Genomic DNA, 12,088 nt, shown 5'->3' with positions numbered 1-12,088 from the left:
ATTTTTTGTTTGTCTGTTTGTTTTCCCACTCCACAGTGTCCTGCAACTCCCCGGGGCTTGTCTGGGATTCAAACCCAGATATCCTAAAGGGTCCTGCTCCATGTGCCCTGATTCCAGGGAAGTGCCACTCTGCTCTACTGAAGGTTCTCCTTACAGTGCCATGCAGGCAGGAATGAGTCAGTTTGTCCCACTCTGCTGACTCCCTCGCCTCCCTGGGGCTTGGCTGGGATTTAAACCCCACTGTCTTAGAGGGTCCTGCTCTGTGCGCCCTGGTTCCAGGGAAGTGCTGCTGTGCTCCACCAGTAAATGGCCTCTGGCTGGTGGGCGCAGGGTGGGTCCTTTGTCATTTGAACAGCTATGTGCCTTTTTTCCACAGCACTCAAGGGAGGGGATTGCTTTCTCCCACTGTGGACTGCTCCTCTGAACTAGTTACCAAGCATGGGACTGGCGCCCCTCCTCCCCAGGTGCGAGAACAGGGCAGCCAACCCCAGTCTGGAGAAAGCCCCGTGGTTAGTAATTGCATCTTTCTGTTTTTGTTTTTGTTTTTGTTTTTGTTTTTGTTTTTTTAATGATCCCTGGTTCATGTTTTTCTCTTGTCCAAATATAGTCATACACTTCCTCAGCCTCTCTCTCTTCCCTTTGTCTCTCTGCAAAAGGGGATCCCTTCCCTCCATACCTACGCTGACCATTTTATCTCTCCCAGTTTGCAATCACACACCTATGGCCTGCCAGGTTGTCCCCATGGACCTCTGGAGATGTCTCTGTCATTTTGCAACCTGGACTCCTGGAATTCAAAGTCCTCTAGCCTCTAGACTGCTGTGTTTGAGGGATGAGGGAACTTCAAGTCCCCCTACTTCTCAGCCATGTTAGATCTCCTCTCTCTGATGTTTCTGTTGTAATTGTTTTCAGGTGCCATAAACTACACCCAAATAATGCTGCAAACTTAATCACTAAAATTTCTGTGTGTCTGACTGCTCCACTTACTGGCTGTTCTCCTATTTCTCTCCCTGACCTTAGGCCTCTCTATTCCCTGAGACACAATAATATCAAAGTTAGGCCAAATGGCCTCTAAGTGTTCAACTAAAAGGAAGGAGTTGTACATCTCTCACTTTAAATTAAAAGTTAGAATTAATTAATCTTAGTAAGGAAGGCATGTTAAAAGCTGAGATCAGCCAAAATGTAGGTATCTTACAGCAAACAGCCAAGTTGGAAAAGCAAAGGAAAAGTTATTGAAGGAAATCAGAAGTGTTACTTCAGTGAACAAATGAATGACAAGAAAGCAAAACAACCTTATTGCTGATATGGAGAAAATTTGAGTGGTCTGGATAAAGGATCGAATCAGCCACAACATCCCCTTAAGCCAAAGCCTAATCCAGAGCAAGGCCCTAACACTCTTCAACTCTATGAAGTCTGAAAGAGGTGAAAAAGCTACAGAAGAAAAGTTTGAAAGTAGCAGAGGTTGGTCAGAAAAGAGAGCTGTATATGGGAAAAAAAAAATGCCATCTAGGAATTTCAGAGATGGAGAGCAGAAGTCAGTGCCTGGCTTCAAAGATACTCTTATGAAGGGCTAATACAGCTGGTGACTTTAAGTTGAAGCCAATGCTCATTTACCATTCTGAAAGCTCTAGGGCCTAAGAATTATGCTAAAGCTACTATGCCTGTGCTCTAGAAATGGAAAAACAAAGCCTGGATGACAACACATCCCTTTACAACATGATTTACTGAATATTTTAAGCCCATTGTTGGAACCTACTGCTAAAAACAAAAATAATCTGTTTCAAAATATTTCTACTCAATGACAATGTACCTGGTTACCCAAGAGCTCTGATGGATATGCACAATGACACGTATGTATTGTTTTCATGCCTAACACAACATTCAATCTGTAGCTCATGGATCAAGGAGTAACTTTCAAGTCTTATTATTTAAGAAAGACATTTTGTAAGGCTGTGGCTTCAATAGATAGTGATTCTGCTGATAGATCTGGGCAAAATAAATTGAAAATATTTTGGAAAGGATCTACCATTCTAGATGCCATTAAAAGCACTTGTGATTCATGGAAAGAGGCCAAATATCAACATTAACAGGAGTCTGGAGGAAGGTGATTCTAATCCTCATGGAGGACTCTGAGGGGCTCAAGACTTCCATGGAGGAAATAACTCCACTGTGGTGGAAATAGCAAAAGAACTAGAATTCGAAGTGGAGCCTGAAGATTGTGACTGAATTGCTATAATCTCATGATAAAATTTTCATGTATGAGAAGTTACTTCTTATGGATAAACAAAGGAAATGGTTTCTTGAGATGGAAAGTATTCTTGGTAAAGATACTGTGAATATTGTTGAAATGATAACAAAAGATTTCTAAATCTTATTAGTTGATAAAGGAGTGGCAGGGTTTGAGACAATTGACTCCAATTTTGTAAGAAGTTCTACTGTGGGTAAAATGCTATCAACAGCATGTCCTGCTACAGAGAAACTATTTGTGAGGAGAAAAACTAGAGTCCACTCCACGATCTGCCATGTTGGGTTCTGTAGGTTGTGTTGCCTCTACCTTGGCCTCCAGGGCCCTGTGGGGACTTGGCCCCTCCACACTGCTATGCCAAACCTAGGTCTTACTGCAGGCCACCCTGGTAGCACTCCAGCTTGCCAGAGACTACGCTGCCTAAACATCTCCTTCCCTGAAGGCAGGAACTGCCACTGGGGATATGCTGATGGTCATCAGTGCAGTGGTAGGTTTTCAGTTTGATGAGAGACTACCACCCATCCTAAATGTACTGGAAGTGAAAGGCAGAGAGACAGGGTTGGTTTTGGAGGTGGTTCAGCATTTGGGTGAGAGCACTGTAAGGACTATTGCCATGGAGGGTACAGAAGGCTTAGTTAGAGGCCAGAAAGTCCTGTATTGTGGTGCACCAGTCAAAATTCCTGTTGGTTTTGAGACCTTGGGCAGAATCATGAATGTCATCGGAGAAACCATTGATGAGGGAGGCCCCATCAAGTTTGCACCTATTCATGCTGAGACTCCTGAGTTCATGGAGATGAGTTTTGAACAAGAAATTCTGGTTACTGCTATCAGGGTTGTGGATTTGCTGGATCCCTATGCCAAAGGAGGAAAAACGGGGTTCTTTATTGGTGCTGGAGTGTGCCAGACAGTACTGATCATGGAGTTAATTGACAATGTCGTCAAAGCCCATGGTAGTTACTCTGTGTTTGTCACAAATACTCTGGTATTTGTGAGAGGACATATGAAGGCAATGACAAACTATGAGTGATTGAGTCTGGTGTTATCACCTTAAAAGATGCTACCCCCAAGGTAGCGCTGGTGTATGGTCAAATGAAGAAACCACCTAGTGCTCATTACAAGGTAACTCTGGATGGACTGACTATTGTTGAATACTCAGAGACCAAGAGGGTCAAGATGTACTGCTATTTATAGGTAACATCTTTCACTTCACCCAGGCTGGGTCTGAGGTGTCTGTTTTATTGGGCAGAATTTCTCCTGCTGTGGGCTGTCAGCCTACCCTGGCTACTGATATGGGTACCATGGAGGAAAGAATCACCACCACCAGGAAGGGATCTATTACCTCTGTACCTGCTGATGATTTTACTGACCCTTCCCCCTGCCCATTTGGATGCTACCACTGTATTGCCCCATGCTATTGTTGAGTTGGGTGTCTATCCAGCTGTGGATCCTTTGGATTCCACCTCTGGAATCCTGGATCCCAACATTGTTGGAAATGAGTATCATGATGTTGCCTATGGGGTACCAAAGATCTTATAGGACTAAAAATCCCTCTAGGACATCATTGCCACCCTGGGTATGGATGAACTTTCTGAGGAAGACAAGTTGACTGTATCCCATGCACAGAAAAATACAGCCTTTCTTGTGTCAGCCATTCCAGATTGCTGAGGTTTTCATAGATCACATGGGGAAGGTGATACCTATGAAGGAGAGTATGAAGGAGACCATCAAAGGATTCTAACAGATTTTAGCAGGTGAATATGACCATCTCCCAGAACAGCCCTTCTATATGGTAGGTCACGTTGAAGAAGCTATGGAAAAATCTGATAAGCTAGCTGAAGAGCATTCATGAGGGGATCTTTTTGGCAAACTAAGCACTCGTTTTTCATGCTATCCCTCTCCTTGCCCCTAATCCAAAAATGTCAGTTTACACTAGAGAGCACATGAGAGCCTTTCCTGAAGACATTGTATTATGTCTGAAGAGTATTTAAGGTTTCTAATAAAATGTACACCCTTCAAAAAAAGGGAGTTAATTCATGCTACAAACTTTACTGTTGTCTTATTTTCAGAAATCGCCACAGCCACCGTAGCCAACATCAAGGCAAGATACTTCACCAGAAAAAAGATTGTGACTCACTAAAAGCTCAGATGATATACATATATATGTATATGTATATGTATATGTATATGTATATGTATATGTATATGTATATATCTTTTTATTTTTTTATTTATTTTTAAAAAACTTTTTAAATTTTTATTTATTTTTGAGAGAGGCAGACAGAGTGCGAGTGGGGGAAGGGTAGAGAGAGAGGGAGACACAGAATCTGAAGCAGCCTCCAGGCTCTGAGCTGTCAGCACAGAGCCTGATGTAGGGCTCGAACCCACGAACCGTGAGATCATGACCTGAGCCGAAGTCGGACGCTCAACCGACGGAGCCAGCCAGGCACCCCTGTATATATCTTTTTAGACATAGTAGTATTGTACACTTAATAGACTACAGCATAGTCTAAACATAACTCTTATATGCATTGAGGAACCAAAAATAATATGATTTGCTTTATTGTGGTATTTACTTTATTGTGATCTTCACTTTATTATAATCATCTGTAACCAAACCTGCAATATCTATGAGGTATGCCTGTAGAATATTTTATAAGCTAGAGACTATGTAGATCCCATATAATAATTTCCCACTTTTAATTATTTTTTAAACTGTGTGTATAATAGCTTTTATAAATCAATAAAACTATTTATTGTGAGGATATTGAATTTTATTGAAATAGCACTAATTTTTAACTGTAGAATAGTTTCTTAATATAGTGTTTATACAAGTTGCATACTAATTGTGAAATCATTGTAACTGTGTAAAGATATAAAGAAGAATGTAAAGGCCAATTGAAATCCCAATACTTTGAGAAAACAGCCATAAGCATTTTAGGGCTGTACTGCAATGCCTCTCTCTTTGCACACACACATGTTCTTTTTACAGTGAGATAATCCTTTCCATTATGCTTTGCCTGGTGGACACTTGTTCAGGGCCAGACACTTGGAAATGTAGTCTCCATCCATGCTATCTCACTCACTTTATTTGTCCCTGGGAAAGTCTCTTACTTCTAACATCTGTAATGTTGAATAAATATTTATTTAATGCAGATCTGTTTTGAAATACCCACAAGTCTTCTGTTTAAAGTAACAAAAACAGATTTACATATTAGCCTGAAGGTTTACACAGGGTTCTCTCTGGAAGCACAAGTGGCAGGAAGTTCTGACACTGGGAACATTCCATCGAAAATGCCCTGCTCCTGGGTATATAACTTGAAATTCATGAACTATCAACAGGAGCTTATCTTCATTTGCCCCATGGGAGGAAAATGAAGGGAAAGTAATGGAAGGGTAATGAGCAAAGCAGAGCTTCAATAATAGAAAAAGTAAAAACAAATTGTACTACATTTTCTTTCCCACTGCCTAATTAAGGTGCGTGTTTGTGTATATCTGTAAGTATGACCATTCTACATTCTCTCATTTAAAATTAAAAAAAATAAAGACTGATATAAAAACCTATAATAATTATGGTAATAATAGTAACTACATTTGCATTTGTAAACTGCTTTACATATTTTAAATTGTGTTGTCTTATTTAATCCACACATGAGCCATTTGAGTGGCAGGGGATATATTATTCATTTAAGGAATTAGGAATCTGAGACCAAAAAAAAGTTTTGTGACTTGTTGAATGTTACAAAGCTGCTCTATGACAGACCTAGAACTAAAACTATCATATCAAGTTAGCTAATATGTAGTTCATGGTTCTTTCATGCTAAGGAACATAACCATTTCCTTTAAATTAAATCTGCAAGGAAAGCAACATGTTATGCACTAAAATATATTTAAATACAGGGCCATTTCAGGTTTCTCTGATGTACCCAAAATTTTAAGTTATAAACTGAATAGGTGTTGCATTTTAAATATTTTACAAACAGCTTATATAAACATTATATGCTTTGCAAACATAGCTTTTGAGTGATGAGAAGAACTTTAGATATGTCAGTATAATTAGGTTCTTTTAAAACTAAGAAACAATGGGGCACCTGGGTGACTCAGTTAAGCATCCAACTCTTGACTTCGGCTCAGGTCGTGATCTCACAGTTCATGGGCTAGACCAGTGTGAATTTCTGCATTGACAGTACAGAACCTGCGTGTTACTCTCTCTCTCCCTCTGCCCCTGCCCCACTCGTGCAAATGCTCCCTCTCTCTCACTCTCTCTCTCTCTAAAAATAAATAAATAAACTTTAAAAAGTAAGAAAATTTTAGACAGTAGACAGTTTAACTTATCCATAGTCATAGAGTTTTGGGGATACAGGGCAATGTGCAATGTGCAGGGCCATTTAGATTGTAAAATGAAGTGCGTGCGTGCGTGTGTGTGTGTGTGTGTGTATAACTTGAGTTATATAATATTAAGAAACTCAGTGATTTATCTAGTGATGCCTATTTGATAATTATTTTAATTATTGAATTACATAGTCATGAAGGTTTTGTACTGAAACTTTTTTTGTTAAAGTAATAATATATTGACAAAAATGCACTCATTACGTGAGTGCAACTTCCCCAACAGATCACGTTGAGTAAATATAACCACATTGGGAATAAAATTTGAACCATTATCATAACTCCAGAAACCCCTTCCTGTTCCTCTGACATCACTAAGCACCCCATATTCTGAATTCTAGTAATACAGATGAATTTCATCTCTTTTTGAACTTTATATATATGAAACATACAATGTACACTTTTGGATTCTCAGTTTTTGTTCAGCACTGTGTTTATGAAATTCATTTAGTTGCATGGAATTATATGTGATTGAACCACAATTATTTAAATCCATTTGACTATTGATAAACATTTGGGTTGTTTCTAATGTTGGTAATTGTCAATAATGCTAGTACAAAACTTTTCGTATAAGGCTTTTGATGAACAACATGACACATTTCTGTTGAATTTAACGCTGAGAAAGAAAGGTATTGATCATTGGCCTTCCTTTAGATCATCTTTAGTGAATGCTGATATATAGATATCCAAAGCATTGTCTGAAAGAATTCATTGATCTAAATCTCTGAAAAATATATTCGTTACTGCATTGAATCAGTAGACAAATTTGGAAAAAAAAATATTTATTTAAAATATTGAGTCTCTAGGGGTACCTGGTTGGCTCAGTCAGTTGAGCGTCCGACTTCTGCTCAGGTAGTGATCTCACCATTCGTGACTTCAAGCCCCGTGTCAGGCTCTATGCTGACAGCTCAGACCCTGGACCCTGCTTCAGATTCTGTGTCTCCCGTTCTCTCTGCCCCTCCTCTACTTGTGCTCTGTCTCTCTCTCTCCCTCAAAAATAAACATTAAAAAAAGTTTTTTAATAAAGTATTGAGTCTCCAATCCACAAACGTGGCATATACCTTCATTTATTGGAGTTTTTGTACATTTTCTGTATGGTGTTTTATAGTTTTCACTGTAGATAATTTAAGAAAGTTTTATATGATATTTTAAGCATTAAATATAATGGATATTATAACTTACATAATTTTAGAATGTAAGTTTCTATTTGTTGCTTGAATATGGTGAATACAACCAGTTATTAGGTAAACCTTTTATTTAGAGATAATTTTAGATCAACTCCATTTGTAAGAAATAATACAAAGATATCTAATGTGCTTTTTACCCAGTTTCCCTCAAGGAAACCTTGCAAAACTATAGTACAATATCACAACCAAAGTATTGACATTTTTACAGTCAAGACACATAAGAGTTATGGCAAACAAAGATCCCTCCTTACAGCCAAATCTACCTCTCTTCTTCTTCCCATCTTTTACTCCTGGCAACAAATAATCTGTTCTACACTAATATCATTTTTATTTTTAAAATGTCATATAAATAGAATCAGGCAGTGTATTATCTTCTGTTATTTGACATTTGATTTAGCATAATTTCTTGCAGGTTCATCCAAGTCATTGCATCTATCAATAATTTGTTGTTATAATTGTTATTTTTTATTGTTACTTGACCAGTATTACATGGTATGGATGTTCTGTAATTGTTTAGCCTTTCCACTGAAAGACATCTGAGTTATTTCCCATTTAGGGTTATTACAAAAACCAAAAAACTGCTATTGAACATTTGTATACAGGTTTTCATGTGATTGTAAATTTTCATTTTGTTGAGATAAATTTCCAAGAGTGCAATTGCTGGGTCATATATGTGTATATTTAGTTTTATAAAACTTGCCAAATCTCTTCTGCAGGATGGCTGTATTATTTTACATTTCCACCAGCAATGTATGAGTAATCCAGTTTCTCTGTATCCTTGTAAGCATTTGATTTGTCACTATTTTTATTTTATTTTATTTTATTTTATTTTTAATTTTTTAAAATATTTACTTATTTTTCAGAGAGAGACACACACAGAGCATGAGTTGGGGGAGGGGAGAGAGAGAGAAGGAGATTCTGAATCTGAATTTGTTTTTTTTTTTTAATTTATTTTTTTATTTTATTTTTTTTTAATATATGAAATTTATTGTCAAATTGGTTTCCATACAACACCCAGTGCTCATCCCAAAAGGTGCCCTCCTCAATACCCATCACCCACCCTCCCCTCCCTCCCACCCCCCATCAACCCTCAGTTTGTTCTCAGTTTTTAACAGTCTCTTATGCTTTGGTTCTCTCTCCCACTCTAACCTCTTTCTTTTCTTTTTTTTTCCTTCCCCTCCCCCATGGGTTTCTGTTAAGTTTCTCAGGATCCACATAAGAGTGAAACCATATGGTATCTGTCTTCCTCTGTATGGCTTATTTCACTTAGCATCACACTCTCCAGTTCCATCCACGTTGCTACAAAAGGCCATATTTCATTCTTTCTCATTGCCACTGTAGTATTCCATTGTGTATATAAACCACAATTTCTTTATCCATTCATCAGTTGATGGACATTTAGGCTCTTTCCATAATTTGGCTATTGTTGAGAGTGCTGCTATAAACATTGGGGTACAAGTGCCCCTATGCATCAGTACTCCTGTATCCCTTGGGTAAATTCCTAGCAGTGCTATTGCTGGGTCATAGGGTAGGTCTATTTTTAATTTTCTGAGGAACTTCCACACTGCTTTCCAGAGCGGCTGCACCAATTTGCATTCCCACCAACAGTGCAAGAGGGTTCCCATTTCTCCACATCCTCTCCAGCATCTATAGTCTCCTGATTTGTTCATTTTGGCCACTCTGACTGGCGTGAGGTGATATCTGAGCGTGGTTTTGATTTGTATTTCCCTGATAAGGAGCGACGTTGAACATCTTTTCATGTGCCTGTTGGCCATCCGGATGTCTTCTTTAGAGAAGTGTCTATTCATGTTTTCTGCCCATTTCTTCACTGGGTTATTTGTTTTTCGGGTGTGGAGTTTGGTGAGCTCTTTATAGATTTTGGATACTAGCCCTTTGTCCGATATGTCATTTGCAAATATCTTTTCCCATTCCGTTGGTTGCCTTTTAGTTTTGTTGGTTGTTTCCTTTGTTGTGCAGAAGCTTTTTATCTTCATAAGGTCCCAGTAATTCACTTTTGCTTTTAATTCCTTTGCCTTTGGGGATGTGTCGAGTAAGAGATTGCTACGGCTGAGGTCAGAGAGCTCTTTTCCTGCTTTCTCCTCTAAGGTTTTGATGGTTTCCTGTCTCACGTTCAGGTCCTTTATCCATTTTGAGTTTATTTTTGTGAATGGTGTGAGAAAGTGGTCTAGTTTCAACCTTCTGCATGTTGCTGTCCAGTTCTCCCAGCACCATTTGTTAAAGAGACTGTCTTTTTTCCATTGGATGTTCTTTCCTGCTTTGTCAAAGATGAGTTGGCCATACGTTTGTGGGTCTAGTTCTGGGGTTTCTATTCTATTCCATTGGTCTATGTGTCTGTTTTTGTGCCAATACCATGCTGTCTTGATGATGACAGCTTTGTAGTAGAGGCTAAAGTCTGGGATTGTGATGCCTCCTGCTTTGGTCTTCTTCTTCAAAATTACTTTGGCTATTCGGGGCCTTTTGTGGTTCCATATGAATTTTAGGATTGCTTGTTCTAGTTTCGAGAAGAATGCTGGTGCAATTTTGATTGGGATTGCATTGAATGTGTAGATAGCTTTGGGTAGTATTGACATTTTGACAATATTTATTCTTCCAATCCATGAGCAGGGAATGTCTTTCCATTTCTTTATATCTTCTTCAATTACCTTCGTAAGCTTTCTATAGTTTTCAGCATACAGATCTTTTACATCTTTGGTTAGATTTATTCCTAGGTATTTTATGCTTCTTGGTGCAATTGTGAATGGGATCAGTTTCTTCATTTGTCTTTCTGTTGCTTCATTGTTAGTGTATAAGAATGCAACTGATTTCTGCACATTGATTTTGTATCCTGCAACTTTGCTGAATTCATGTATCAGTTCTAGCAGACTTTTGGTGGAGTCTATCGGATTTTCCATGTATAATATCATGTCATCTGCAAAAAGCGAAAGCTTGAGTTCATCTGCCAATTTTGATGCCTTTGATTTCCTTTTGTTGTCTGATTGCTGATGCTAGAACTTCCAGCACTATGTTAAACAACAGCGGTGAGAGTGGGCATCCCTGTCGTGTTCCTGATCTCAGGGAAAAAGCTCTAGTTTTTCCCCATTGAGGATGATGTTAGCTGTGGGCTTTTCATAAATGGCTTTTATGATCTTTAAGTATGTTCCTTCTATCCTGACTTTCTCAAGGGTTTTTATTAAGAAACGGTGCTGGATTTTGTCAAAGGCCTTTTCTGCATCGATTGACAGGATCATATGGTTCTTCTCTTTTTTTTGTTAATGTGATGTATCACGTTGATCGATTTGTGAATGTTGAACCAGCCCTGCATCCCAGGAATGAATCCCACTTGATCATGGTGAATAATTCTTTTTATATGCCGTTGAATTCGATTTGCTAGTATCTAATTGAGAATTTTTGCATCCATATTCATCAGGGATATTGGCCTGTAGTTCTCTTTTTTTACTGGGTCTCTGTCTGGTTTAGGAATCAAAGTAATACTGGCTTCATAGAATGAGTCTGGAAGTTTTCCTTCCCTTTCTATTTCTTGGAATAGCTTGAGAAGGATAGGTATTATCTCTGCTTTAAACGTCTGGTAGAACTCCCCTGGGAAGCCATCTGGTCTTGGACTCTTATTTGTTGGGAGATTTTTGATAACCGATTCAATTTCTTCGCTGGTTATGGGTCTGTTCAAGCTTTCTATTTCCTCCTGATTGAGTTTGGGAAGAGTGTGGGTGTTTAGGAATTTGTCCATTTCTTCCAGGTTGTCCAATTTGCTGGCATATAATTTTTCATAGTATTCCCTGATAATTGTTTGTATCTCTGAGGGATTGGTTGTAATAATTCCATTTTCATTCATGATTTTATCTATTTGGGTCCTCTCCCTTTTCTTTTTGAGAAGCCTGGCGAGAGGTTTGTCAATTTTGTTTATTTTTTCAAAAAACCAACTCTTGGTTTTGTTGATCTGCTCTACAGTTTTTTGGGTTCTATATTGTTTATTTCTGCTCTGATCTTTATTATTTCTCTTCTTCTGCTGGGTTTAGGCTGCCTTTGCTGTTCTGCTTCTATTTCCTTTAGGTGTGCTGTTAGATTTTGTATTTGGGATTTTTCTTGTTTCTTGAGATAGGCCTGGATTGCAATGTATTTTCCTCTCAGGACTGCCTTCACTGCGTCCCAAAGCGTTTGGATTGTTGTATTTTCATTTTCGTTTGTTTCCATATATGTTTTAATTTCTTCTCTAATTGCCTGGTTGACCCACTCATTCGTTAGTAGGGTGTTCTTT

General features: G+C 38.5%; 1 pseudogene; it reads left to right on the top strand.

Moving 5' to 3' along the window:
- Positions 1–2,519: 2,519 nt before the first annotated feature.
- On the top strand, positions 2,520–4,091 carry LOC109266264 (ATP synthase subunit beta, mitochondrial-like; annotated as a pseudogene).
- The last annotated feature ends 7,997 nt before the right edge of the window (positions 4,092–12,088 follow it).

Source organism: Panthera pardus, unplaced genomic scaffold (genome assembly GCF_024362965.1).
Source record: "Panthera pardus isolate Hobbes unplaced genomic scaffold, ASM2436296v1 HiC_scaffold_16, whole genome shotgun sequence".
NCBI lineage: Eukaryota > Metazoa > Chordata > Mammalia > Carnivora > Felidae > Panthera > Panthera pardus.
Note: the sequence above shows the minus strand (reverse complement) of the source record. Positions and strands in the feature narration are given on the sequence as shown.